General features: G+C 35.9%; 1 long non-coding RNA gene across 5 annotated transcripts in view; it reads left to right on the plus strand.

Moving 5' to 3' along the window:
- The window catches only part of LOC141488310 (uncharacterized), a 54,664-nt gene that overhangs the window by 14,548 nt on the left and 16,537 nt on the right, over positions 1-23,579 (plus strand). For 2 of the 5 annotated variants that reach the window (XR_012468641.1, XR_012468645.1), the window contains exons 2-3: positions 20,515-20,601; positions 22,465-23,191. The exons of 1 other annotated variant lie outside the window; for it this stretch is intronic. This is a non-coding gene — a long non-coding RNA (uncharacterized LOC141488310). The remainder of the gene's footprint in view (positions 1-20,514; positions 20,602-22,464; positions 23,192-23,579) is intronic. 2 more of the 5 variants (XR_012468642.1, XR_012468644.1) reach the window with 2 other exon arrangements.

Here is a 23,579-nt window from a genome sequence, read left to right on the forward strand (position 1 = left end):
TGGAAATGTTGTTTTATAACTTATTTTAAAATCTTAGAAACAAAACATTTTTGTGTGTTTTCAGTTTCATTTGATTAGTTTGAAAAGATAATTGATGGACATCAAGGAAAAATGAAAACTGATTATCTGAATTTCAGGAAAAACCTTTCTCTAATTGGTAGATTATTTTGAAAAAATGAGCTCCATTATTCAATAAACATAATCAATAGTGCACTTCTTCCATCTAGATCTTTATATCTTTGTGGGTTATATTTTTCAGTTTTTCCAACCATTAAAACCAAATATCAAAATAAACTTAGAACCAAACCTTTGAAGATCTATATCACAATCCAACATTGATATTGTTTTGTGAAAATGTTTAAATTCTATGTAATCAAAATCATCCATTTTATCTTTTAAGATTCTCTTTGACTCCTGTTTGCTCATAAGCTCTTCCTCTTTCTGTATATCTGAAAGTTGTGTTTTTCCTTGCTCTTCTAACTTTTTATTTTATGATGTCATCCTTTTATCTAAGTTATATCCATTTGGAGTTTATCTGGGGGTATATTATGAGATGTTGGTTTCTATCTACTATGTGAGATGCCTTTCTCTATTTTCCAGTTTTTTTCAGAAGTTTTTGTCAAGTAGTCTTTACTGTAGTAGTTAAGATTTATCAAACATAAAATAATTGTGTTTGCTTCTGTATGTGCTTGTTTGATAGCATGTTTGTGAAATTTTAAATATGAGACTGGAAGAGATAGCTAATATGTAGAATAATAAAATCATAATCAAATGATAAATGAAGATATTTAAGAGGAAGGGGTAAATTGTACTAGGTAAAACCTCCTAGGGATATCAATAAATAATAACTAGCATTTATTTAGAGTTTATGCTAAATGCTTTGCATTCATTAGATAACTATAAATTTCTACACTTAGGTTAAAAAAGTCAACAACATAAATATAGAGGTAAAGAGATATGATATGGGAAAAGCCCCAGGAATTTGGTTCATTTCAAGCTCAAAATGGCTTATCAGAGTGATGAGCTGCCCAATAAATTGCTGCATTTTATGCTTTTAATAGACTATTGTGTATTAGTTTCTACAACAAGGATGATCAATGTAATGACCAATTCCGGAGGACTGATGATGAAACATGACACCTACCTTCTGACAAAGTAACAATGGACTCAGAGGACACAATGAGCTGTATTCTTTGGAAAATTGCTGTGGAAAATTACTTGACTATGCATATTGGTATAAGAATTTTGTTTGTCTTTCCTCAACCTCCAATGAAGGGATGTGGAGAGTGGGAAGAAAAAAAATTCTTAATTGGAAAAAAATTGAATGAAAAATAAAAATGGAATAGAAGTTCAAAATAGCATACACACAAAAGGGCAAAATTTGAACAACTGTGTTAAGGTTGCTGTATACCAAAAACATAGTAACTTCATGGTTTCATGAGCCATTTTTTTCCTGCTTTGCTTTGTATGTTTGTTGATGACTGTCAAGTCAAAATTTCAGAAAAATATTATTTTTTCAAAATGGAATGGCATACTTTTATTTCCTTGCTGTTTCTCAAAACTCTTTTCCCAATATCCCAATTCAAAAGCATAAATTCCATGATTCTCAACTTTCCTTAAAATCCCCTAGTTACCAGGAGAACAAAGAGCAGGAATTGGAAAGGAAGTCAGGGAAATCATAAACGTAGTCAGAAGTCTTTAAGCATTGACAAATTTGATCTCCTTGCTGTCTCTCAAAAGACTCAAAAGTCATCTCCAGCATCACAATTTGAAAACATCGATTCTATGATTCTCATCTTTCCTTCTAATCCAAGCCTCACAGCTTTACATTAATACCAAAAAAAATCCAAACCCCATAACTTTGATTTTATGAATCTTTGTTTGCAAGGTGATGCTTTCTTTTAGAATGCTGTCCAGATTTGCCATTTTTCATTCCACAAAGCAAGCATTTTTAAACTCCAAAACTGTAAGTAGTTGAGGGCAGTGATTTTTTTTAAGATTAAATATTTTACTTAATTTTCTTTCCAACTACATGCAATGGTAGTTTTCAGCAATCATTTTTTGGCTAGGCTTTGAGATTTATTTACAGTTTTCTCCCTCCCTCTCTCCCTCCCCTCACCCCTGACAGAAAGCAATCTAATATTAAGCTATTCTTACTAAACATAGATCCATTTTAATCATGTCATGAAAGAGCAATCAAATCCAAATGGAAAAAAAAGTAAGAAAGAAAAAAGACATAATACACTAAGACAAAGCTTTGGTCTATAGCTAAACTTTACAGTTCTTTCTCTAGATATGGATGGCATTTCTATCACAACTCTTTTAGAGTTTTTGATTATTATATTGCTGAAATGTACAAGACCATCATAGTCGATTATCACTCAAAGTTGCTCTTTGAGCCCATGAGAATAAAATCTGACATTGCTTCCATTTCTTCTCCCTCTGTTTCCCAAGAAGAAGTGGACCAGTTGCCAAGATGTTAGTAGGGTTTTTTGGGGGGTTTGTTTGTTTTTTAATGTTAAACTTTAAGCCAACTTTTACACTCTCCCCTTTCATCCTCATTAAGAAGTTTTGTCATTCATCTTCACTTTCTGTCACCAGAGTGGTATAGCTAGCTTATCTTAGATTGTTGATATTTCTCCCAAAAGCCTTAATTTGAGCTTTTGATTTATGCAGCCTGATACTTTTGCATGATGTACTCTGCATATAAATTCAATAAATAAGGTGAAAACATACAGCCTCTTTTCCCATGCCCAAACCAATCAGTTGTTTCATGTTCATGTAGATAGGTCCAATCTTATATGGAAAGTTTTTGAAAATCTAAGTGAACAATACATCTAAGAAAGCTTCTACATTTAATTTCATGATCAAATGTATTAGACACTAACCACCATAACTGAAATAATTTAATGCTTCCATAATAAAGAATTCTGTTTTCTGGTCTTTGTAAATCATTTTACAATTCCATACCTGTGCTACTTTAGTGACAAAAACAGGAACCGGAAACAAATGACTGGGCAAGCTCTTTGTGGTTCAGTGACGCAAGCTCATTTCCAGAAAGTTGTTTACAAATTTTCAGAAAGTTTCTCATGAAGTTTGTCCTTTTGGATCAAAAATCTTAATGGTTCAAAGAGAAAGTGTGTTTTAGATTAAACCACAACTAAACCTGCTGGCAGAACCAGGCAAAAATGCTAAAGGAAGGGATTAACCTGTATGGCCCTTTGTGGTAAATGATTTAATGGGATAGCAATTTGCAGCACCTTCTGAAAAATGACTCCCCTCTAACTTGCATGTCTATCACCAGCAAAAAGAAAGAAAATCTAGTGAATTTGAATATTTACAAATGAATCATTTTGAGACAATGCAAATCACCCAACCTGTCATTACTTTAACCAATCTCTTAGATTGTAAACTCCAGAAAAATTCAACTGAATTAGCTGAGAGTTTCCTTATCTGATAGCTCTCAATATTCATGAAATAATCTTATCCTTATGTATATAGATAGGGTAGGAAGTTAAGGTTTGTGTAGATATAATGTTATTACTACTAATAATAACCAAAAATAGAATAATAGATTAAGGATTTACAGTGTCAGATCTTCTGGATAGAAAGAATGATTTAGATGTAGTTGAAACAAAAAGAATAAGATGTTTAAGGGACTAAGGCACTGATTTGTTATAATATTGTTGATAGATGACAGAACACTTTAAAATTTGCAGAGATCCTGTGAATAAACCAGGCAAAACATCTTGGGATTTATTGACCTCAAATCACTTCTGACTCTCATTGATTAGTCAATAATGGATCCCAAGCCATGCCCCACTTGGTCATTGCTTGGGTCCTGATTGGCTCCAATGAACGTAAATAGCAATGGTCAGAAACCTTAAGAATCTTTACCTCCCTAGGTTTTTTGGTGTTTTTTTTTTAATTAGATAAAAAAGGTCATCTTTTACCTCATTTCTTACTTTAACCTAAATTACTGAATGGGCATTGCCACAGACACACTGAGACCAGAGAAGGACCTTAGTTTAAAAGGCTAAGGTCTCCCACTGCCTCTGGGACCATCCCTTGTCCTGGTGTCTTGCCACTGGACTCCAATGACTCTGGAGGAGAGAGTGAGACTGGTGACTTTGCACAGCCCTCCCTCACTTCCCCCCCAAGTCACTTCCACAGCAAGGCATCATGGTCTTCTTCAAGAATGAGGAAAACTGCCATAATAACAATCCTACAAATTAGGTGCTTTCTGTATCCATTTTTTTACATATAAGAAAACTGCGGTTCTGAGTAGTTAAATGATTTACATATGAAATGACACCAGCAGTACTAAGTTTAGAAGGTGAGAGCTGAACCCAGGTCATCCCGCTTCAAATCCAAAATCTTTAAAACTGCCTCTCGTTATTGTTATTATTGACTTGTTTCAGTGGTATCTAACAATTTGGGATTTTCTTGACAAAGATATTGGGGTGGTTTTCCATGTTCTTCTCCAACTCATTTTACAGATGAGGAAACTGAAGCAAACAGAGTTAAGTGACTTTCCCAGGATCACACAACTAGTAAATACCCAAGTCTGGATTTGAACTCAGATCTTCCTGCCTCCAGGTCTGGAACTCTATTTACTGAACCACCAAGCTGCTTCTAACTGTATCCCTCCACTGATCATCAATTGATCAAAGGATTTAAATGATGAAGCACTAAAAGCAACCTCTGTAAACATTGTGTGGTTTCACTTCCCATTCCCAATAGACATGGAGAGGATTTGACATCGCTGATACACCTCTGCCAGTCCTGTGACTGATAGGATCATAGATCTGGGACTAGAGGGACTTCCAGAGGTCAGTTTGATGGATTCATCTTAGGGAGGAGTCCTAGGGAGATGAAGTGATCTGCCCAAACTTGGAAAGGTAGCAGGCATCAGAGAAAGATTTTTGAACAGGAGTCCTTTACTTTAGGGAGAGTGAGTGTTCTTTCTACTGGGTCATGGAGCACATGCTAGTAAAGCATTACCTTGAGGACCAAAAGATCAATTAATTTGACCAGAGTGACACAGCCAGTCCATGTCCATGGCAGGATTTTAATGCAATTTCTTTTGGTTCATGAGACTGAATGTCTTGCCACTCTCTGCTATACTGCCTCTCTCCTAATTTTAAATTATTATATTAAATTATATTATTATTATATATTATATATAATATATTATTAAATTATATATAAATTATATTAAATTATATTAAATAAAATATTAAATTATTACACTATGATAATAACAGTTTTATGTTTTATATCTATATATATAGTGTTATATTTTTTATAATGTGTGTGAAAGTTTGTCTAAACACCACTCTCATTAATTTTATTTTTTCCTATGGGATTTGATTTCACTCTTAAGTCAATTATTTATTAAATGCTTATTTTATATATATATATATATATATATATAGCTAGACATTTTGTGAAATGCTGAATATTAAACAGAACAATAGTGTTATTGCAAATTAGCAGTATAATTTAAAATTTTAGTTACATTTTAGTCAAATTGATTGTCAAAAGTAATAAAAATAAATATTTACTAAATGTAATATTACTGTACATTACATTTACTCTATGATATTACATAGCACATTTTCTAAAGTGATTAAGCACAACTGGGAGACTGATGAATTTTTATCATGTTCTTGCACATTCTAATCCCCAGACTTCAGTAATGAGCAATAACAAGTCTTTACAACATTTATGTAAATATCTAGAAGCTTGCAGTAAATGAAGTAGTAGATTAGCTCTCATGAAGAAATGAAGGGGACAAATAATATAATCTTTTTGTATAGAGAGCAATTTAATTGCTTTCCCTCCCTTTTTTTGATCGAAGCATCTTGTCCATATATTAAATGTTGTGTTTATTACTTTTAGATCTTTATTTGATTCATTGCCCTAGAACACAGATTTACTGGTAAAAAGAACCACAAAACTGAAGCAGAGGGCTATGGAATTGCTATATGAAAAAGGTCAGGACTTGCTTTAATGTTAGAATCTAACATTTTTCATTTGGATTTGCTATATCTAGAGTTTGGGAACTATATTTAATAACAAGAAAGCAAAGATTACCTTTAGGTTAAGGATCATTTTATTTTTATAGTCTGTTCCTGACAAAATATTCCTTGAATATTTAATTATTTTATTAATAATGCATTTTTCATCTGATTTTTTTACAAACTCAGTCTCTGAGTTTGATATATTAGCCTTTTGGTATCCATGTATGTTTAATATGAGTAGTACATTCTTGCTTCTATCTAACAGTATTAATCGTGATTGTTTAATGATGGCATGGAGATAGAAAACTGCTAGATGGATGGATGGATGGATGATTTCCCAAGTATTTACTATAATGTCTGACTCTGTGCTGCTGAGTACTGAGATTAGAAAAACTAGAAAAGAGTTTTTGATCTCAAGGAGCTTCCATTCTAATCAGAGAAGACAACACAAAAAAGGAAGAAGAACCTCCCTTCAAGAGTCAACTGGAAAGAAAATGAGCAGCAGATCTGGGGATTGTGATGATATGAAATCCCAAGCAGATAATCACCAATCACTGAGCCAGCCTTAGAACAGCATCATCCTTAGGTAGGCAAGGAAGTGCTAAGGTGCTAGAATAGATCAGAGAGTAAGCTGGTAGTAGAAATAATTTAAAGTTTATAAATTCCCTTGAACTCCTTGTGAAAAGATAGTTGACAAAAAGTGGTTGTTAAGATTGATGGTTTTATAATATAAAGGATAGTGTAAATTTAAAGCTGACTGGCATAATTGGTCTCCAGTTCTCACCTTTCTTGAACCCTCTGTACTAACATCTCCTCCTTTATATTTCTCTTTTCTCCAGATTTTTATTTTCTCCTGTTTTTTCTTGATTCTCCTTCTACCTGTTTGACTATGCTATCTTAGTATTCTTTGCTAGTTCACTTTCCATATCTCAACCCTTAACTTGATTTATACCCCAAGTTCTGTGCTGGGACCTCTTTTCTTCTCTTTACAGTCACTCTTTTAGTAACCTTATCAACTCTTACTGGTTTAATTTTTCATCTCTGTGCAACTGATTCTATTTCTCTATATCCAGCCCTAATACCTTGCCTGAAGTCTAGCTTCATATCAGGAAGGAAGCAAGGAAATAAAGAAAAAAGGATAGAACGAAGAATGGAAGGAAGGAGGCAAGGAGGGAAGGAAGGAAGGAAGGAAGGAAGGGAGGAAGGAAGGAAGGAAGGAAGGAAGGAAGGAAGGAAGGAAGGAAGGAAGGAAGGAAGGAAGGAAGGAAGAAAGGGAGGGAGGAAGGAAGGAAGCAAGAAGGAAGGAAGGAAGGAAGGAAGGAGGGAGGGAAGGAGGAAGGAAACATGCCTATATAGCATGTCATTGTGTCCCAGGTACTGTGTTGAGTAATTTGCAAATATCTCATTTGATCTTCACAACAATGCTGAGAAGCAGGTCCTATTATTATACCCATTTAACAGATGAGGAAATTGAGGCAAACAGAGATTAGAAGACTTGCCCAGGACACATAAGTGTCTGAGGCTGGATTTAAATTCAAATCTTATTGATTCTGAGTCAGGATTGCATTCAAGACCCTCTCTAGTATTTGCCACTCAGTGACTCCTAGGTATCTCAAATTTAACATGTACAAATTAGAATATTCTCTTTTCCCATGAGTCTTTTCATTTAGTAATTTCCTTATTTCTGTCAAGGTCACACCCACTCTCAAACCTGGTGTCTTCCTCAACTCCTCACTCTCTCCCATATCACATGCATGACCAGTTGCCATGTCTTGTCAGTTCTTTCTCCATGCAGTTTCTCAATTCTCAATCCTCTTTGTCCTTGCAGCCACTACCCTGGTTTGAATCCTCATTGTCTCTCACCTAAACTATTGCAATCACCTCCTGTTTGGTCTCCTAGCCTCAAATTTCTCCTCTTTCTAATCTATCTTCTAAGAGATGCCAAGATGATTTTCCTAAAGTACACTTGTGACCATGTTATTACTAATCGATAAGTTCTAGGTATTCCATATTTCCTCTAGAATCAAATGTAAACTCCTTATTTGCCACTTAAAGCTCTTCACAACCAGTCCTTCCTTTTCAAGCCTTCTCATACATTAATATTAAAAAATAAAATGGGCTGTATAATGAAAGATCATTTTCTTATTCCTGGAAATATTCAAGCAGATAGTAAATGATTTAATGGGGATGGATAAAATTCAGGATTTACAAAGAGTTTGAACTACATGACTTGAGAGATCCTTTCCAACTCTAACTTTATGATTGCAAGTATTGTCATCTAAATAAAGTAAAAATAAAATTTCTTTCTTGTCAAGTCTGCTATATCTAGCCTGAACCTACTTTTATGGGTTTGTAGCAGGGCTATTTTCTCTCTAACACTATGGACTTGGACTAAAACATATTAACTATCCCACAAACATGTTCCACAATTTGCCTGTCTCCCCTGTTAAAAAATTCTATTCATTCTTTAAGACTTAGAAAAATGCCACCATATTCTTTATCCCTCTATTTTAGCATGCTTGAAACACTCTGATAACCAAATTCTATGTAATGAGGGTGTCAAGAAAAGCAAAACATGTAACAATCAATTCCTGTCTTCAAGTCAAGTCAACAAGGTACCTACTCTGGAGCAGACATTGTGCTAAGAAAGTGTTGGGAATATTAAGAAAGGGAAAAAGGAGTCCTTGCTTCTCAAAGAACTCAGTCAAATGAGGGAGAAAACATGCCAACAACTATGTATAAACAAGGCATAGAAGAGATAAATTGGGAATGATCAGCCATGGGAAGGCACTAACCTAAAGTGGGATCAGGAGAGGTTTCTTGTGTTACTTTAGACTTGAAAGAAGCCATAGAAGCTAAGAAGCTGGGTTGAGAAGATTCCAGGCATGAGGAACAGTCAGTGGAAATGTACAGAAATGAGAGATAGCATTTTGTTTGAGAAACATCTATGGAGGCCAATGTCACTGGAATGTAAATAGTATTTTATTTTAGAAATATAAATCATTTTTAAATGCAAATAGTATTTAATAATATAAATAGTATTTTATTTTTTCAAATTTCACATAAAGATAATTTTCAACATTCAGTTTTTTATAAGATTTTGAGTTCCAACTTTTCCTCTTTTTCTCCTTCCCCTCTGTCTTCTCCAAGACATCAAACAATCTGCTATAGGTTATACATGTGCAATTATGTAAACATTTCTATATTAGTCATGTTGTGAAAGAAGAAATAGAACAAAAGAGAAAATAATCATGAGAAAAAGTGAAAATAATATACTTCAATTTATATGCAGAGTCCATCAGTTCTTTCTCTGGATATGGATATAATTTTCCATCATGAGTCTTTTGGAATTGTCTTGGATTATTGCATTGCTGAGAGTGTTATAGCAATCAAAGTTGATTTTTACACATTATTGCTGTTATTATGTACAAGGTTATCTTGGTTCTCTTCTTTCAGCATCAGCTCATGTAAGCCTTTCCAGGTTTTTCTGCAATCCACTTGTTCATCATTTCTTATACTGTAATAGCATTCCATCATGTTTATGTAGCACAACTTGTTCAGCCATTATCCAATTGAAGGGCTTCCCCTCAGTTTCAAGGAATTAGACACTTCCAGAGGAGCTGCTATAGGACCACATCTGGAAAATTGCAACCCATTTAAACTCTTTCATTTAATCATGTTTGTAAATTTTTTGAGTATCTTATATTTTATATATATTCTTAACATTACTAAAATTGGGCATAGTTCCATATTGTCTTTCCTTCCTTCCTTTTTTCCTATGAAATTCTTATAACAACTATTGTCATGGACATATGTGCTAATTTTAACCAGTTTCCCATTTTCCATGTGTTGTATAAAACCAGGTCTGAAAATTCACAACTCACTTCAATTCTTCTCAAAGTTTTCCCTCATTTTAATCATATACATATTTTTCTAGCATTTCATGTATTATTATTATTACTAAAATTGGTAAATACCCAGACATTTGTAATTTACTGCTTCTGTTCCACTCTCTAAATCAGATGTCTAGAGACCATGCCCAAGAGGAGCTAAAACATTGAGTTTCAACTCTTTCCAGGACCATATTGGTCCTCCCCAGCTATCTTCCATCCTGCTGCCACTTTCTTATTTACTCAATATTCATTATTGCCCCTCAATCAAATAAATACTGTGAAGACCCATTAATTGACCTATTGCTTCACTCTTCCTCCCAATGACTTCCCAGACCAAAGCGACCTTTTCTAGTCACCATTCCCCTTTGTGGTTTCTCTCTTATTTAGAAAGTAATCTCCTTGAGTCAGGAGCAATCACTTTTTTATTTGCACTTAAACTTTATTTTCATTCCTTCAAAGCTCTTTCATCCTTATGGAATGCATAATAGATAATAACAACACCTGGGTGCCTCATTAATCAGTTTGTTGCTGATTCCTGGAGGAGGTTGAACATAGACTTATTGTCTTTTTCTGAACTGTGTCTGTCTTCTCTGTCATCATAGTAATATTTTATGGTCAGCTTCTTATGCTATTTTTGTTGTTTGTTCATTTTTCCAGTCTATTTCTTGACTTTGAAATTTCTGCTAAAGTTGGATGAGGTGGGGCACTGTCCCAAGCTTCTTGCTTTTTTTGCACTCTTGTTTGTAGAGCTTGTTCTGGGGAGGTTGGAAATTTTCATTGTTTCCAAGGTCTGTGATCTGAAAAAAGATGTGGCCACTACTCTCATGGACTGTGCTCTGGTTCTTACCCAGGAAGGGCCCCTGATCTCTTAGAATTACTTTCAGTACTGCTTCTCACTCTCTCTGCTCCCTCTTGACCTAGTTCCTCTTTGTCCTTGGACTCTGCCTCAGAAATGGTTATAGGCAGTGGAGTTGCTAAACAGCATCGAGATCGATGACCAGTGCCCGGAAACAGGGGTTCTTTGTAATTTGTTTTGACCAATTTCCAGGCCCCCTTACCATCTCTGGCTTGAGAGCCCTTGAAGCTGTGGCTGCTTTTGTCACCACCTGCCACTGGTATTACATCCACCTCCATTCTTCTGTCACATACCTTTCCTTCCGACCTCCTAAGTTATCTTGGACTGATCTTTGTGTTAGCTCTGTCACTCCAGAATTTGACTTGAGGCATTATTTTAAAGTTGTTTAGAAGGCAATGTTGGGAGAGTTCTGCTGTGAGTTTCTTCTATTCTATCATCTAGGTTCCACTACCTTATTAATTTCTACTCTTGGAACCATTTTTGGTGGGAAAACTGGATACAAAATAGATGATTTAACAGTAATCTGTATAAAACCTTTTTTCCTACCTAATAGTTACTTCAATAATTATTCTTATCTGTTGATCATTAGATTGGTGTTGTTTTACTCAGATTATTTGGGAGAAAAGTTTCCTTTTGGAAAAGTACCTTTTAAAATAAAGAATGTTTCTATTTGAACTCTGGTAGTATTGCTGATTCTTATCTATGATCCTCCATTTATTTTAGGGAATATAATGAATGAATTTTATTATGAAGAGTTGGATAAAATCATGCCAGATTATCATTTTATCTTTGTTCTAAAATGTCTGTGACGTGTGGAATGAAAAAATCCTGGTCCTGGTCCTGGTATCAAAATACTGGGTTTATCATTTGCTATCTAGGTAACCTTAAGACATCACCTCTTCTGTTTTGGTATCTAGAAAATGTTAGGGGATTGGATTAATTTATCTCTTAAATTCCTTTCCATCTCTAAATTTCTAATCCTATATTTTGAAATACCATTATGGTTAAGTTCTAAAATTGTGTTAAGACATTATTGTCTAAATTTACTTTTTTGAACTGATATGTAGAGTTAAATCATGAATATTTAAATCAGTGAATCCCATTGAATCAAAATGATAAATAAGATTAATCATCAGGAAGATTAAAACCAGTGACCCTTGATAAATTTTATAAATAATTTACTTGCATGGTTAACTGTATGGTTTTGGCTTAAGACTGAAATGAATTTTAAGAAGTTTTTCATTGATAACACATCATCTTGAATGTAGAACATTTAGTTAATATGTTTTAGTAACTTCAGTCATATGGTCAACTTTGTAATCTGTAACACATATTGTCATTTTGGTAGAATTTTAAACATTATTTTTTGTGACATTACTGAAATTGTTATCACTGTTGTGAAGAATGACCTGTTCTGAGTCAAAATAGGGAAGAGTTCCTAGTAGGTAGTGAAATCCTGATAAGCATGTTGCTAATCATATCACACTCTAGAATAATATTAGAAAGGCTCTGAAGAAGGTTTAGTAAGTTTGGCTCAGAATTGAATGGGAAGAAAAGAGTAGATTTTCAGTGTTTTCTACAATTCTGCAATATTCCTTGAAACAAAAATTTGTCCTCTTAATATTGTCCATATTCTATGAGTCATGGACAATAATTTCTAAAGAATCAATATTTCATCTGCTCTAAAAAACTATGGGAGGATACCTTATAGAACCTAAGAACATAAAATAATTGAAGAAGTACTCTCTACTTTATAAAACCTACTATTTGGTATTGATTTGACAGAAATTATGTTTATCCTAGCATCTTACATCTTATATAAGAATAAGATCAAAACTGTGTATGTGAAATGAATATAAAAGGTCAAAACAAAAAGAAATTAAAAGAAAATGAGATCAAAGACCTTGCATAGATGTGACTAGAAGAATTCTTAACCAAATAAGGGTTAGAGACAATAACAAAATAGAAATTGGATCATTTAAATTTCAGGAAATTCAAAAATCTTTTGCAGAAACAAAATCAATACAAAAAGGATAAAAAACCTTTTGCAGAAACAAAATTAACACAACAAGGACAAGAAGTTATGAACTGGAAAAAAATCACAAAATATATAAAACTAGAATTTGTTTCCCACTGGATAAATAGTTTAAAATGTAAGAAAAAATAATCCTCAAAAGTTGAATTTATAAAGTATTAAGAACAATGCTAAAGTTTATTCCAAATAACTAACAAGAGAAAGGTAATTCAAAAATAACTCTGTGGTTTCATTTCATACCCAGAAAATTGGTAAAGATCACAAAAGTTGGAAATAGACAATTCTGGGGTGGAGCCAAGATGGCAACAGGAGAGGACCTTCTCTCAGTTGCTCTGGAGCAAAATTTATAAACTAAGGACTCTAACTACATTTTCAAGAGACAGAACCCACAGAGGGATCCAGTAAGGCAATTCTCCAACCCAAGGTAACCTGGAAAAGAGCAGAAAGGCTCAGCTCCATTGGACCAGAGGGGTGGCCTGCCAGGGTGAAGGAACTTCAGCCTCCCAGAGGCAGCCCCAGGGTGCTGGGAGCCGCTGCTCACAGCAGTGGGGGCAGTTTCCTGACCTACACCCAGGGGAACACAGGCAAAACTTGGGGGAATAGTGGGGGAAGCCCTCAGGGCACACAGAGAGCATCCACTGCATTCCAGATCCAGAAAACATAAGCAGGTGAAGCCGGTAAGCAGGAGCCCCCAGAGCATGAGCCCATTGAACCTAGGGAGGGGAGTGAAGAGAGACTGCCTAGCTCTGTCCTCTGCCCCTGGAACAGGACTCTGGGGTTCTGACCACATTCAGATCCTGATTGTAGTCTAGGCCCCCCATAGAACAGCAGCCACCCCACCTCAGCCCCATGGCAGAGAGGGGTGCTTATGGTCATTCATAGATGAGGAGGAAGGACAGAGCCTCACACACTGAGATCCTTGTGGGAGTGTCCCAAAAGCTCAGGAAGCACCCCCAAAACAGGCTCAGGCTGGGAAAATGAGTAAGCAGAGAAAAAAGAGGAGCATGATTGAGAGATACTTTGCCTGTGACCCCAAGAAGGATCAAAATACTCAATCTGAAGATGAGGAGGTACAAGCTCCTGCATCTAAAGACTCCAAGAAAAACAGAAACTGGGTTCAGGCCATGACAAAGCTCAAAAAAGACTTTGAAAATCTAGTGAAGGAGATAGAGGAAAAATTGGGAAAAGAAATGAGAATCAGGAAAAACATGAAGATGAAGTCAGCAGCTTAGTCAAGGAGATCCAAAAAATGCTGAAGAAAATAACATGTTAAAAACCAGCATAGGTCAAATGGATAAAACAGTTCAAAAAGTTATTGAGAAGAATGCTTTAAAAAGCAAAACTGGCCAGATGGAAAAGGAGATAAGAAAACTCTCTGAGGAAAACAAATCCTTCAGACAAAGAATAGAACTCAGGGAGACTGCTGATTTTACTAGAAATCAGGACTCAATACTTCAAAAAACAAAAGAATGAAAAATTAGAAGAAAATGTGAAACATCTCCTTGAAAAAACAATTGATTTGGAAAACAGATTTAGGAAAGATAATTTAAAAATTATTGGAATACCTGAAAGTCATGACCAGGAAAGGAGCCTTGACATCATTTTCTAAGAATTATTACAGGAAAATTGCCCTGATATCCTAGAAGCAGAGGGCAAAATAGAAATGGAGAAAATCCACTGATTTCCCTGAGAAAGAGATCCCAAAAAACCAACCTCTAGGAATATTATAGCCAAGTTCCAGAACTCCCAAGTCAAAGAGAAAATATTACAAGCAGCCAGAAGGACACAATTCAAATATCGTGGAACTGTAGTCAGGATCACACAGGACTTAGCAGCAACTACATTAAAAGCTTGTAGGGCTTGAAATATGATATTCCAGAAGGCAAAAGAGCTTAGAATGCAACTGAGAATCAACTACCCAACAAAACTGAACATCCTCTGAGAGGGAAAAAGATGGACTTTCAATGAACCAGGGGAATTTCAAATGTTCCTGTTGGAATGGCCAGAGCTGAACAGAAGGTTTGATCTTCAAATACAGGACTCAGGTGAAGCATAGAGAGTGGAGGAGAAGGGGAGAATATGAGGGACTTAATGATGATGAACTACATGTATTCCTGCATAGAAAAATGATACTGATAATACTCACATGAACCTTCTCAATTAACAGAGCAGGTAGAAGGAACTTTTATAGATGAAGCACAGGAGAAAACTGAATTTGAAGATATATTGTGGTATAAAAATGGAGTCAATAGATAAAAGGGAAATGTAAGGAAATGTAATGAGAGAAAGAAAAAGGAGAGGAGGAATAGGCCAAGATATTTCATATAATATTTTTCTTTATTACAATGAGCTATTGCAATGATATGGAAGGGGGCAAAGCAAGGGGGAATGAGAGAATCTTTACCTTCATCAGAGGTGGCTAGGAGAGGAAACAGCATATATACTCAATGGGGTATAGACATCTGTAGTGAGGAGAGAAGGGGGACAGGGGGAAAGGCGGGGATGTGAGTGATAGAGGAGAGGATGGACCATGGGGGGAGAGTGGTCAGATATAACACATTTTCTTTTTTACTTCTTGCAAGGGGCTGGGATTGGATGGCCTGTCTGGGACCATAGGGCCAGGTAGATGCTAGGCCTAAGGGGTGGTAATGGGGGCTTGGGGCCTCTTGGCCCCAGGGCTGAGGATCTGTCTGCTGCACCACTCAACTACACTACAGCAGAGACAGAATGAAAGGAGAGAGAAAATATAGTTCATGGTAGTAGAGAAGTATGAATGGAAGGAGTTGCAATCAGCAATGGCAATGGTGAAAAAATATGGAAGTAACTTTTGTGATGGACTTATCCTAAAGAATGTGATTCACCCGCAACAGAGCTGGTGGTGTTGGAACACTGATTGAAAGACATTTTTCATTATTATTATTTTATGGGGTGTGTTGCAGGGCAAATGGGACTGGGTGGCCTGCCTGGGGCTGCACAGCTGGGTGATTGTTGGGAGTCTGAGGTTACATTTGGACCTGGGTACTCCTGGCTCAAGGGCCAGTGATCTGTCTGCCACCCAGCCTCCCCTACTATTATTATTATTACTATTTTATTTTATTTTGGGTCTATTTTTTTTTGTAGGGCAATGGGGTTGGGGTGACTTGCATGGGGTCACACAGATGCCTGATTGTTGGGTGTCTGGGGGCAGATTTGGGCTCGGGTACTCCTGGCTCCAGGGCTGGTGCTCCATCCACTGTGCCACCTGGCCATACCTACAATTATTATTATTATTATTTATTTTAATTTTTTTCTCTGAACTTTAATTTATTGCTTATGCGGGTATATATTTTCTTGGTGGGAGGGGGTATTATGTTTACTCTTAAACAAGAATATTTTAGTAATGTATAAAAAATTATTTGTACAAAATAAGAATAAATAAATAAATGAAATAGACAATGCTGAAGCAGTTTTGAAAAGACAGAAACGAATCATTGTTGGTAAAACTGAACTGGTACCACTGTTCAGGAAAGTTTATGCTAAAAATAAAAGTAACTAAATTTACCCTGTCCTGTGGCTTTGTGGTCACTTAGGAGAGACCCTCTGAGTCCTCCTGTCTAGAGATCCCACTTCTAGTACTAGGAAGTCAAAAATAGAAAGATCTCACACACTTGTGTGTGAGTAAGCCTAAAACCAAAGTAAATGACTATTGATTGGAAGATGATAAATTAATATAATGAAATATTAATATACTACAAGAAATAGTGAATTTTAAGAATGAAGAGAAGTATGGTAAAATTATGAATTCATGCAAAATATGATAAGCATAACCAAGAAAACTATGTTAAAAATGGATGAAAATGAATAAAGATGGTTTGACCCTCCCAAAAGAAAATATTCTTCCATTCCTTCATTGAAAAATTGTTTTGCTGAAATCTTTTTTTCTTTTAAAGTATTTGTTATAAAAAATGATTTGTTGGGTAATGGGGAGAGAAAGTTATATTACAAAGAAAAATGTGAGCTAAAATATCATTAAAAATAAGATAAATATTTAAAGACAATTGATAGGGGGCAGCCAAGGGGTGAAGTGGATAGAGCACCGGCCCTGGAATCAGAAGGACCTGAGTCCAAATCTGGCCTCATATACTTAATAATTACTTAGTTGTTTGCCCTTGGACAAGTCACTTAACCCTGTTGCCTTGCAAAAACAAAAAACAGAAAAAGACAATTGATGGACATCAACAAATTATAGGATATTACCAATAGTTATTTGCATGTAAGAAGTAACTTAAAACATATCATCAGGGTGGGTAGGTGGCACAGTGGATAAAGCACCGACCCTGGAGTCAGGAGTACCTGGGTTCAAATCCAACCTCAGACACTTAATAATTACCTAACCATGTGGCCTTGGGCAAGCCACTTAACTCCATTGCCTTGCAAAAACCTAAAAACAAAAAAACCCGTAAAAGATATCATCTAGGAAATGTATGTTTCCTTCAGAAAAGAATGTGAGGCATTCTTTAACCAAGAGTAACAGCTAATGGAAAGAGAGCCAAATGGTTAAACTGATATATGCTATGAATGATGGGGGTGGGGGTGGGGGTGGGAAGGGAAATGAACAAGGAATGAATAAGAACTGAACAAATTGAGAAATCATTAATAGGTTCGTCTCTGAAATGTTGGAAATAACACCCACTTTGGTGAGATAAATCTCATTAACTATTGCAATAGTTAATAGTTTGCAATAAAACATTCACCTGAGATAGTCTGATAAGTTTGTAATTTTTGCTTTGTTTTCCATAATATTTTATTCTCATTGTTAGATCACAGAGATTTGTGCACAAAGATACTACCATCATTGCCATTGTTTTACTTTCACAGACTGAGGCTGACTACATCTTCCCCTCAAAGTTCTAGGGGTACCCTTAGAGGGTCACTGAGGGCATCTCTTCTCTAGTAGAATTCACTGATGCCTCTATTCTGTTGTTCTTACCTTTCCTTCTCTTGTCTCCACTGTCAACTGCCAATGGTTAATTGGTTAGTTTAGCCAATTAACATCAATTAGCTTTTGCAAAAGAATACTTACCATGAAGATATAGCAAGAACAGAAGTACAAATATTTCACCCCTCCAATACTTGGGGACACATTTTCTCCTACACCACCTCAGTCCCCAAGGAGATTGGGCTCAGATTTAGCACAGTCCATAGTAAATAGATTGTTAAATCTACATCTCTGCTGTTGCTGTGCTAGGTCAAACAGACCTCACCAGGCTTTATTCCTCCTCATCTACTTCTTTTTTCTTTTTTTTAAATCCAAAATAATTAAAGATCCCCATCTACTTTCTAACAGATTTCACATGAATTTCAGGTGTAAAGACACCTAGATTTCTGGTGTCTTGTTCTTCTAAACTTTTGAAGTTCCTCCAGTCTCTACCTGAAAGCAGAAGAGTGGATAAAACAGAGACAGCAATGATAATAAGGTTGCGCACACTTGACTTGATGCTAGCTCTGGGCGTGAGAGACTCTCTGAGGCCTTTCCTCCAACTTTCTTCTAGTGAGGTCCACCATATCACCTCCTTTTTGTCCCAGTGCTGGCCAATGGGAAAGAAAACACCTTGAATGTTGAATGCATTATCAGTTTCGACTCAGCAACCAATCTCAACATTCCTCTTCTTCATGTGGTAATGAGACCAGAAATAGTCAAAATACCACTCTGGGTACTCTGAATTGGATAGCAGAACTTTCATATTACATACAACCATGCTTTTCTTGAAAGAGGCTCTCCTGGTCCCTCCCCAAAGGGGAATGCATGAGCCAGGCATGCTGTGCATGTTCACTGGCTGCCTATTACATTCATTGCCAAGTCTGAATCACCTAATATCAAGAGAAGCCAGAAAAGTACTTTTTTACAGAAATTTTTATTGATTAGAAACTAGTGATGGATTTTGTGACCTTGAGAAGTTTTATAAACATTGCTTTCTCAACTATAAATGAGCTATTAAACTTACTTTTTTATTTTACAGAAACAGTATAATAGATTTAAATTAAGATATGAAAGGGACCTTAGAAAGATATATAGGAAGCCCTATACACAGAATCTTAGAAATGGAAGGAACTGTATTTGTCCTCTGATTTCCCATCTATATTGTTTTCATTACACTGAATTGTACTCCAAAGATATTATTAAAGGTGATAAAGATAGAATTTTATTAATAAAAAAATATTATTCTTCTCCACAAGTTAAGATGAAGAAAAATAGCTCTTAGTACTTCCACTTTTTCAAAATAATAGTACATATAAGATTTTGTGTGTGTGTGTGTGTGTGTGTGTGTGTGTGTGTGTGTGTATGTGCAATGCATGCAAGCATGCTAAGGTATCCTGGAGTAAATTCCAAAACTTGAAATTTTTATGGAAACTATAAATAACATGAGCCTTATGTCATCTATTGTGTAGTTATGGTTTCCTGTCCAAGGGAAAAAAGAAAGTATTTTGACTCTGTGCTTCACATATGGAATAAATAGAGATTCTTTTTGCCAAGTATAAAGATCTATTTTCCTAGGTAACTATATAGTCAGAGTATTTTTGTGGTTGACTTTTCATATCTCTGACATTGTGGAAAGAATATTTAAGTCAATAAGATTCTAAAAGCAGCATAATAGTTACTTGCCATTGGCTATTACATAGCAGCCTTACAATAATAGTATAGTTCAGTTACTTATGTTTCCAAAAAGATGCTATATTGTTAACTATTAATACCTGGGGAACATAGTAATAGTAAAAAAAAATGACTTGCAAATTCTTCATTGTCTAACACCTAGCACAGTGACTAGTACATAGTAAACACTTTTAATATACATTTGGTAATTGATTGTCCAAGACAATAAACACCATAAGAACATGACAACTTGGTCAAATTACCTTCCCTTTGTACAAAGTGAATTTCAACTCCTTCCATTCCTCAGACTTTGGTGGCAGATATATTTCAAATGGATTATAGTCATCCTAGAAGTGAAGGTTTTTCTTTATGTTTATTATGTTTTCTTATAGAATTATATGAGCAACAGATATTCATTTACTAACTGGAGACAAATGGAAAAAGATTTAAAGTTAGAAATTAATTCATTAAGCATTTATTTGGACTTCCTTCAGATGTCTATCCTTTAATACATCAAAAATCTGTGATGTTTGTAGTGACAGAGGGGTGATTCTTGTCCTTTACTCTTGAAGAAGACCAAAATGACATTCCTATGTCAGGATCAAGATATAGTGTGTCTCACTGAGGCTGATCAGAACAATATGAGCCATGAAAGCTCTACCACTGATCAAGTACAAATAGTCTACATGAAAGCTTGGAGTGGAGAAATCTCTAAATGTAAGCATCTCACATTTCTTTTGAGCTTCTAATTCTGCTTTGCTCATAAAGCATAACCCCTTATTTGATGTGGGCATGCCATGCTGGGCAGTCCTTTACCAGTGTCTCCTATGACACACAATTAATTCCGAAGTTCTTTAGGAAGATCTTGAGAGTGTCCTTGTATCATTTCTTCTGACTTCCATTGGAGTGCTTGCCTTATGTGAGCACTTTGAAAAATAGTCATTTCAGCAAACATACATTTGGCATTCAAACAATATGAAAAGTCCATCAGAACTGTACTCTTTGCAGTGGAGCTGGGATGCTTGGAAGTTTAAGTCAAGAAAAGACCTGTCTCTAGTACCTTCTCTTGTCAGGTGATCTTCAAAATCTTCCTTAGACAATTTAAATAGAAGTGATTCAGTTTCCTGGCATGGCACTAGAAGACTATCCAGATTTCAGAGGTATGCAACAAGAAGTCAATCCAATGGTTCTATAGAGCTTTGGTTTGGTAAGCAATCCAATACCTCTTCTATACTTTTCTTCAAAGCCTCTCAAACACTGAACTAACTCTGGTGATGTTTGCATCAACTTCACCATCTATGTGTACATCCCTGGAAAGCATACTGCTAAGGTATATAAACTTATCTGCAGTATTCAAAATTTCTCAAAATTGCTGTAATCAATAGTTCCATGTGTGGATGATATGGTGAGTAATGTCCCACACAAATAAAGGTCATAAACACTTAACAACATAATAGTATTTGAGGGGCAGCTAGGTAGCATAGTGGATAAAGCATGGGCCCTGGAGTCAGAAGTACCTGGGTTCAAATCCAGTCTCAGACACTTAATAATTACCTAGCTGTGTGGCCTTGGGCAAGCCACTTTACCCCATTTGCCTTGCAAAAAAAATAGTATTTGAGAGTTGCCTTTGCAAAGTAAACAAACAAGCAAACATTAATTCATAAAGAATCCAAGTAACCTGTAGCAAATGGATAAATAGACTCTAAAAATACAACCAGGTTAGTATAAATTTATACTTATCTAATATAGTACATCAATGAGTCCTTCCTCAAAGTCTTTGTTGCTAGGGGCAGCTAGATAGGCCATTGGATAGAGTACTGGGTCTGAAGTCATTAACTTTGTGATTCTGGGCAAGTCACTTAACCCTGTTTGCTTCAGTTTCCTCACCAAGATGAACAGCAATGACCTAGGATGCAGTGGCATCCTGGATGACTTTGGCATCTTTGATGTCAGATCAAGTTCTAACCATAATTCTTACTTCAACTGTCTTCTTGGCTATTGAGAATAAATTTTTCTCATCTGTCCATTTCACTGAAGGAAATCTTCACTTGCTTGGGGTAGCCATCCTCCTAACTTACCAATGGGTTTGTGGCCTATTCATTGCCCTCAACTCAGTTTAGCCAGTTTTCTAAGATGGCTTACTGGGGTATGGCCACTGAGCATTGCTACAGGTACTTGGAACCACAGTTGAGAGTTGGGTGCCAGGTAGATACCAAAGGTGAATGAACAGCCCTAAAAAAGGATTTGGCAGAGATGCTGGTCCTCCTTGAACCTCTCATATACCCCTGGTATCAAATTCAACTGACTTGGAAGAAAGAACAAGAAGAAAAAGTTTAAAAATCAATGAAAAATATGATTTAAAAAATCATAGAAACTATTTCAAGAAATCATCAGTGAAAGTGATCTAACTCTATTTGAAAAAAAGGGTGAAATAAAATGAAAAGAATTAATAACTTCCTGAGACAGGGCCACTCAGAATTTGTCACTTCTTATACACCAAGCAATAGGTTAACATGTGGCTAAAAGCAGCTTTATTTCCAAAGGACGAAGAAAGGAATCAATAAATCAGAGGCCTTCAAAAGTTCAAGAGAAGCTCTGGGCTCATTCTCTCTAAGATAGCTCTTGTAGTCTCATTCAATCTTGTTAAATATGGATGATAAGCATATAAATGAGACTGAGTGCGATTAAACAGAAAAACTGGGAAAGAGTAGTGTCAAAAAAAGTTACAGAGAATATGCTATTTGATGAAACATATGGATTTGGGAAAAAACCATCCAATTTTTTCAATTCTGAGATTTTTGGCAAATACAGAAAACAGCTTTTATTGAGTCATTGATGGGTCAGAAACCAGATTCCAAATGGTTGAGGAGTGAGCAAGAGGAGAGAGTAGTAGAGCCATTTGCTGTTCATTCTATGTTTCAAAGAGGACAAATAGAACCAAGGATAATATCTTGACATGTGTATGAATTAGATATAAGTGAGGCACAGTTGCACAAAGTCATCAGTCTCATTCTCTCTTCCAGAATCATCAAAGTCCAGTGGTGAGACAAAAGAAAGGATGACTGGTGATGTCCTGAGTTGTAATGAATAATCTTGGCATTTTTGATGTCTGACCAAGCTCCATGTATTCCCCAGTGCCTGCTTCCATCACCTTCCTGGCCTCCATTTCACCAGGGAAAATCTTCAGTTTAACTCACCAATAGCTTTGGGACCTGTTGGTTAACTCAACTTGGTTTAGCCCATCTACCAAGATGGTTTTACCAAGGTGTAGGTGAAAGGGTTTTTACCAGGTTGGGTGAAAGGTGGACACAAAAGGTGGATGAGTAGTCCTGCAAAGGACTCAGCAAGCCCTCAAACTAGAGGTGCTAGTACTCCCTAAACACCCCCATTTAACCCATAGGCAATTTAAGTAAAGTGTTGTTAACATTTTTCCCCTCTAAGTTTGACTAAGGAAGATAAGAGATGTAGGATCATGGTTGAGGGAATGGTAGATTCTAGTGAAGCTTTTTTTTTTTTTTTAGATTAGAGAGGCCTGGAGATGTTTGAAAGTGGTTGGAAAGGAACAAGTAGATGGAGAGGTATTGAATTTTAAAGAGTAAAAGGGGATAATTGAAGAACAATCTTCTGAGATCAGGGGCACACATAGAGGGAATGACCTTGACAAGGAGAAGGACCGTTTCATTATCAAAGATTAGAGGAAAGGAAAAGAGAATTGGAATTTATGTCAAAGGATTTCAAAATGAAATGAAGGTAAGAAGGGAGAACTATTGGAAAATGTCCAGATTTCTTTCTTGGTTTTCTTTTTGGCAAGGCAGTTGGGATTAAGTGACTTGCCCAGGGTCACACAGCTCATAAACATCAAGTGTTAGATTTGTTCTTAGTTCCTCCTGACCTTAGAGCTGGTACTTTTTCTACTGCATCACCTATTTATCCCCAAATTTTCTTATTGAAATAAGAAGTCCTCAAATAAGAGTATGGAGAGCAAGGAGAGTAACTTACACTTTCTAGGCAACTACCTCTGGGAGGCTAAAGGAGAGGAGATAAGGATTGGAATACCTTTTTTTTTTTTTTGCAAGGCAGTGGGATTAAGTGGCTTGCCCAAGGCCACACAGCTAGGTCATTATTAAGTGTCTGAGGC

This window comes from Macrotis lagotis, chromosome 5, assembly GCF_037893015.1.
Source record: "Macrotis lagotis isolate mMagLag1 chromosome 5, bilby.v1.9.chrom.fasta, whole genome shotgun sequence".
NCBI classification, from domain to species: Eukaryota; Metazoa; Chordata; class Mammalia; order Peramelemorphia; family Peramelidae; genus Macrotis; species Macrotis lagotis.